The 7,249-nt window shown below is 38.6% G+C and overlaps 1 non-coding gene across 1 annotated transcript; it reads left to right on the top strand.

Annotated features, from left to right (window-relative positions):
- The first annotated feature begins 1,302 nt into the window (after positions 1-1,302).
- On the top strand, positions 1,303-1,434 carry LOC114622571. Its single transcript, XR_003711632.1, has one exon. It is a non-coding gene; the product is annotated as a small nucleolar RNA SNORA17 (small nucleolar RNA).
- Positions 1,435-7,249: the final 5,815 nt, after the last annotated feature.

Raw genomic sequence — 7,249 nt, 5'->3', positions numbered from 1 at the left:
CATAGTGATGAAGGAGTGAGGCTTTTATGAAATTCAAGGCAATAAAAAGTGTGGATAATGAGAGTGAAGACAATCCATTATATAGAACATAAAATAGGCAACAACATTAATATTTTAACATAAAATATTGAAATATTTAACATAAAAGCCTCAATCATCACATAATTATCAAGTCACCCCTGTGGGAGCAACTCTAGCTGAGATTCCTAGAAGTCAGAGATATGGATCCTGAAGTGACTACTTCCTGTTACCAGGCAGGACTCCCAGTGGAGGGATAAAGACAGCAACCCATCCACAAATACCTTCAACCCAAAATGTCTCCTGACTATAAATAAGATGTGAAAGGACAATGACAGAGGGAATGGCCAACCAGTGACTGCCTCAAATTAAGAACCCATAGACAAGAACCAATCCCTGACACTGTTAATGATACTCTGTTAAGCTTACAGACAGGAGCCTAGCATAACTGTCTTCTGAGAGCCTCCACACAGAAACAAATGGAAACAGTTGCAAAGTCCAAGAGTCAAATATGACATGGAGCTCTGGGAGTCTTGTGAAAGAGTTGGGGGAAGGATTGAGGGGATAGGGACTCCACAGAACGACCAATAGAATCAAACTGTACCTACCCTTGGGGGTTCCTAGAGACTGAAGACTAACCAGAGTAAGTATGGACTAGACCTAAAGCCCCCGCACATATGTAGCAAATGTGCAGCTTGGTCATCATGCAAGTCCCCCCAAAACTATAGTAGGGGTTGTCCCTGAATTTGCTGCCTACCTGTTCCCCTATCCTCAATGGAAAAGGATGAGCCTAGTCCTGTCATGACTTGAAATGCCGGGTTCATGTGGGTGGTCGTGGTGGGTGATGGTGGCCACACCCAGGGACATCTCTTCATTCTCAGATGAGAAGGGAAGGTGGAAATGGTGAGGATCTGTGTGAGAGGGTTCTGGGAAGAGAGAGGGGCTGATATTGGGATGTAAAGTGAATAAATTTTTAAAAATCAAGACACCCTTCTTGGGCTGGAGAGATAGCTCAGTGGTTAAGAGCACTGACTGCTCTTCCAGAGGTCCTTAGTTCAATTCCCATCTGTAATGGGGTCTGATGCCCTCTTCTGGTGTATCTGAAGAGAGCAATGGTGACTATAAAATTAAAAAAAAATAAAAAAAAAACAAAACCTTTAAAAAAAAGACACCCTTCTTTTTTATTTGTTTTGCTACAGTTTGGGATATAATTTAATTTAGAACATCAGCTATTTAAATTTTTATCTGATATGTGTATGTCACAATTATTTACTACAATTTACACATTTATCAAGAATCAAGTTGTGTGACTGCTATGTCACATATGCATTAGTAGGTGGCAGAGGAGAGAGCCCATGTCCAACTTTGCTCAATGTTCTGACCTATGAACATCTGAATGATTAGTAGCTTAACATTCCCTGAAAAAGATGAGTCTGATATGAACACCTAACCACCACCATGGGGACTGGATAGGAAACTAGCCTGAGATCACCACTTGTCTGCTACTTTGAGGACATGTGGTGGTAGGTAGACTGTGCCCAGTGACATAATGCATAGGTGGGGATAGCACTCCTGAAACCATTAATGAGACAACCCCAGACATGAGGAGACCCTGGCACCACTAAGAGAGGCAAGTAAGTGGTGGATATACAGAAGAAAAACAGAAGAATGTGAGTACAACAGAGAGAGGAAAAACTGGAGTCTTGAGGGTAGTAAAGAAGAGTCTGATGTGAATAGTCAGTGATGCCACCTGGTGCCATTGTGGTGTCTTGCCTTGTGCTGCCACTGAGGGCCATGTCTGTGTCTGTAGCCCTGCAACAGCAGTAGTCTGTTACCATCAAAGGACAGGTGGACAATTCTGGCCTGGGCTGTCTGGGCTTGTCCTGAGAGCAAGTTGATGTCTGAGGGTTATGCAGAAATTGCCCCCTCCTTTACTGGGCATCCTTGGAGAGTTGACCCCAGAGGCATGAGAGGAGGAGTGTTGACACTGCCCTAGCCAGTTTCAGTACTAGGGAGGGTGACCTACATATTGTGGGCGTTGCAACTGAGCCAGTCTGAAGATAAAAGTGTGGGAGAGCTGGCCTTACCACTGTCTCCCATGTGATGGCTTTGATAAGGGAGAGATTATCTCTCCTCACTTGCTCCTCTCCACCTGAGACAAGAGAGTGTCCTGGGCCCTGGATCATGAGAGCAGGACAGCTGGTCCTATCCCTCATGAGCTTCAGCTCTCATAAATATGAGCCCTTCAACTCTCCTGGGCAGCACAGTAGAGCTGACGCTGGTGTCAGGAGTGTGGGTGAGCCAGCCCCAGTGAGCATGGAAGAACCAGCCCTGCCTCTTGTTGTGTGGTGGTTTCAGGAAGGGAGAAATCCCATCCCCTCCCTCATCCCTTAACATCTATGGTAGGTAGGTGGGAGAATTGGCCCAGGGGTTATGAGAGTTGGAGAACTAGTCAAGTCGTTTCCCAGCTGCAACTCTCAGAAGAGTAGGACCTGCATCTTGCCTGGGCAGCAGGATCTAGCTATCACTTGTTGCTGAAGTTTGCTGGTGAGCCAACTGGAGGGTGTGAGAGTGTTAAAGCTGACCAACTCAGATACCTTTCAGGCCCAGATCCAGGGCTTTGAATTGGCCCACCTTAACATCTGCCCCATTGATAAACTGCTGTGGTATTACAGGTACTACACGACACAGCGCAACCACAACATATTGGATAGGTGTTCCAGTGAGGCTCTAGCATTGACGATAGAGGCCTCTCATCGGACCAAGTCATTGGTAGGAATATTTGCAAGCAAACATGTGTAGACTAAAGGCTATACTGTGAGACACACTGTGATACACCACAGCTTCCACAGGGAGATATTTTTTCTTGATTGGTGGAGGGGGTTGCAATGGTGGGGTACAAATACTGGGAGGATGAGTACGATTGGGGTTCATAATGTGAAAATCACAAAGAACCAATAAACAAACAAACAAAAAGAATCAAGCCAATAGAAAACTTTTAGACTAGAGCGTGATAATTATTCTGTTTAAAATTTCTTAAGAACACAACAAAAGAAAGACCTGTCTTATTATTTATCTCTCTATTTGAGTTTTCCAGTTTAGCAAAATATCTGATTTAGGGAAACGGGATGATAGAAGAAGGTGATACTCCATCAGAGAGAAAGAGGTTTCTCTGCAAGGGCATGTGGCAGGACTCTCACTAGTAACCAGGGTCGTAGTGTAGAATTATCAGCTCCATCCCAAGTTAGGAGCACTTATTGATCAAAATCCATCTATTTCTTGATGCAGTTTCTCTTAGAGAATGATAATTATTGCCTCGCATCCTGAGATTGCAGTCTATGCTCCTTCTGAAACAAGGCTATATCTAATTGATTCATTTGTCATCGACACACAAAGTGCAAATATTGCATGACAAGCACCTGATAAAGATTTCTTTGCTGAATGAATAACTACAGCCTTTGCTTTCTTTGCTTATACACTTCAGAAATTCATGAAGACAATTTTTTTCTAATGAACCTGCAAACTCATTACTATGATTACTTCTGTAAATAATTCACCTTTCAAATTCAGGTTCATTGTATACCCATTGAATATGTGCTGCCTTAAATCAATTGCTTAGAGTTGGCTCAGTAATTTAATGTAAGAAAAGATATTTTATAACATTTGTTTATATTCATTTATTATCCAACATTTAGCAAATATTTATATACTACATTCTCATCTTGTGGTAAATACTGGTTTATATTTTTTATGAAATTTTTGTATTCTGGCTATCATTTCATCCTATTTTAGATATTAAAGTATCTATAATCCAAAATATACCTAACAAATAATAGGTTTCATATGAGCTTTTTCTGATGTATTTGTTTTCCTTCAGATCTGAGATGTTCAAAGATGCCCTGTCTTTATGATAAATATTTATTTTTATGATCCTCAGGATTAAAATGATCTGAGACTTGGACTGGATTCAGTTTTTCATGTTTTTATCATTTCTTTGTTGGGATGGACTAATATTTTCACTCTAGACATATAAATATGAGGTAAATTCATAAACATTTTGTGCTGAATCATGGCTGCTGCTCATAGGCACCTTCTTTCCACCACTGACCACAACTTTCCCAGATGTAAATTTCAGGATTCGAGCAGAACTTAAGCCTTTTATGAATGGAGGCAAAGAGCATTCTGAATAAAATAGACGCATCTGTGGGATGCTGAAATTATTTTCTTTTTAATCCATCCCAGTGTGGTAACGTGACAGGTGAAATACAGCAATAGTAAGCAAGAAATGGGAATTCACTCATGAAGTAGAAACAAGGCTACCAAGAATGCGCAGAGGCAAGTCAGCAGGATTTGATGATCAATTGAGCGTGCATCTCAGCACAGAAAGGACTCTGTGATGTTTTCCAGACTTTTACACATTCCTTTTACATTTATGCATAGCATTCAATGGATAAACAAAATTGCATATTACATAACACAGTATTATTTGAATCTATTGGTAAAACTTTTCTCTATATTATAAAGCTATAATGTGAAGTGTTTACTGTATTTGGGGAGTTAGACTTACATTTGATTCAGATAGCCAATGGGAAGCAGTGGAGGAATGAGGGGCTCAAACTTCTTCCAGAGCTAGGAAGAAATTCTTTCCACTTATTCCATTAGAAATTCCAATTCTAGTTCCACTCATTGTCTGCAAATTTCATGAAGTCCTTATTTTTAATAGCTGAGTAATATTCCATTGTGCAAATGTACCACATTTTTTTCTGAGAGTGACTAAGGCTTTACTGAGGACTTCCCACTCTATTTTAGTCCTGAAGATTTGACGTATCATGCCTGAGCATAACTGACACTGAATGATAGACATAACATATTCCATCTCTAAATTTTTTCACATAAGCTCACCTGTAAACTTGAAAGTCTTGGAAAGCCCACATATAGTTGAAATTTTCACATTTTCTTTTCCCCCACCTGTGAAAATTTTATATGAGCATAAATTTAAATACACATACACACACACACACAAGTTACTATATATCAGTCAGATCAAGACTATATTCACACAATCTATAACTTCAAAATATCTACTATATGATGAAAGAGAATGAAACTAAAATGGCAACATGTTAGTATAAAAATCATTACAAATTTCTCTAAAAGAATGTCAAAACTATTAGACATTTCTAGGAAATATATTGAGAACAACTGTAATTGAATTTGTTAGATAAATGAGATTTATTAAGCATCTCTTCCAGGATATACTTAGATATTGTCATTCCCATAGTTAACAAACTTACTCGTTATGTATTCATTGCACATAGTGATGTATTTTATATGGCCATTCAATAGGAGTATATCCACTCCACACTCTTTTCTGCATATATCTTTTATAGGATAAAATTAAATTTTATTTAATAATTTAAGGTTAAAGAAATAAAGGTCATCTAAGACAATGTAATTCAGGATATGAAAATGTTTTAAATCATATCAGGTATCATCCAAAGCTCTTTTCCCCTTGTGCATTATAATTTTATCAATAATTGTGACTCAATTGGTATCTGATATATGATAACAGTCTTGAGAAAGTGATGTTGACTGTTAGGATTCAGTCTAAAGTCTACCCCCATAGTTACCTGGTAACAGGCAGGCATGCTCCTCCCCACAGTTACCTGGCAACAGTCAGGTAGGCCTGGCCCACTATAAAAGGGGCTCCGTCCTCTCTCTGTCTTGGACTCTTGTTCTCTCTTTTTTTTTTTTTTAAATTTATTTATTTTATTTATGAATATACTGTAGCTGTCTTCAGACACACCAGAAGAGGGCATCCAATCTCATTACGGATGGTTGTGAGCCACCATGTGGTTGCTGAGGTTTGAACTCAGGACCTCTGGAAGAGCAGTCAGTGCTCTTAACCGCTGAGCCATCTCTCCAGCCCCTCTTGTTCTCTCTTGATCTTTTGATCCCTCTGTCCCCCTCTCTCCATGTTCTCATGGCCAGCCTCTACTCTATTACCCTCTTAATTCCCCTCCCCATGCCCTGAATAAACTCTATTTTATATGAGTATCTATACTATACTATACTATACTATACTATACTATACTATACTATACTATACTATACTATACTATACTATATATGTGACTGGTCCCTAAGGAGAAAGGGATGCCTCCGCATGGGCCAGCTGAGACATTCCCTTCCCTAATACCTCACTACACACCCCCATAGAACATATTCCCTCTCTCTTTATCTTTTTATAAATACATCACTGACATCATGGGTTTACAAGATTTCGTTTATATTATACATCTTTTAAGTTTCTAATGCCAACTGAATTAAAAATTCATAAGTAAATGAATTTTGGTGCTAGCTTGTTGCCTCCTTGTACACTTGATTCTTTCTATGTTTCCAGGGCATGTGATGGTTTTACACAAACCACTTCCTAGTTAAAGAGACTGACCTTAAGGAAGTGATCCTAATAACCAGACTCATTAGTATGACTGTGGTAATTTGTCCTTAGGCATTTACTCTGAGACTAGAGTCATAGACGTCAGTTTGGAGGCTGGATCTCAGCTAGTCACTTGGTCTTGTTTGTCCATATTCAATTTCATTTTGTAATCATTTCTGTGAAGACTCTGCTCATATATTCCTATTGTCTTAGAGCTTTGTATACCTAGTCATCTAGTTTGGCAAGACTTTTATTTGAGAATTAAAAATAGTTAATTTTGGAGTTCTAAGATTCATGGCAAGCTAAGTAGTATGGATTTAAAAAATACTGATTGAGAAAAGCAGAAACTTTTATCACAGTTTAATTTGATGTGTTTTAATATACTAAATAGTTTTTGCTTGTATTTTCCTATTAAAAACAACCCTGTTTCCTATGTTCATATTTGCATACATACACACAAGGGGTGGGGGATAAGGAGGGAAAGACAGAGACAGAAATAGAGACAGAGAGACAAAGAGAGTGTGTAAACCAGTATTTTGAGTTAGTTACATTTATATTATACAAATAATGATGTGGTCTTAAAAATTCAAAAATAAATAAAAATATATTTTCAGTTATAATGAACAGTGAGTAATAATACAGAACCTTTTGTAGATATCTGCTAACCTATCAGTTTAAAATTTACCGAGTTGAATTTTCTTACACTAGGGGAATTTATCATTTTGTGCCCTGGGTTACAATAATAATATTACAAATCAAAGTTTACTTTACATTTAATTAGCTTCACATGAC

The sequence above is a fragment of the Grammomys surdaster genome, unplaced genomic scaffold (assembly GCF_004785775.1).
Source record: "Grammomys surdaster isolate TR1022 unplaced genomic scaffold, NIH_TR_1.0 189, whole genome shotgun sequence".
Taxonomy (NCBI): Eukaryota; Metazoa; Chordata; class Mammalia; order Rodentia; family Muridae; genus Grammomys; species Grammomys surdaster.
The sequence above is the reverse complement of the archived record's forward strand: the minus strand, read 5'-3'. Positions and strand labels throughout refer to the sequence as shown.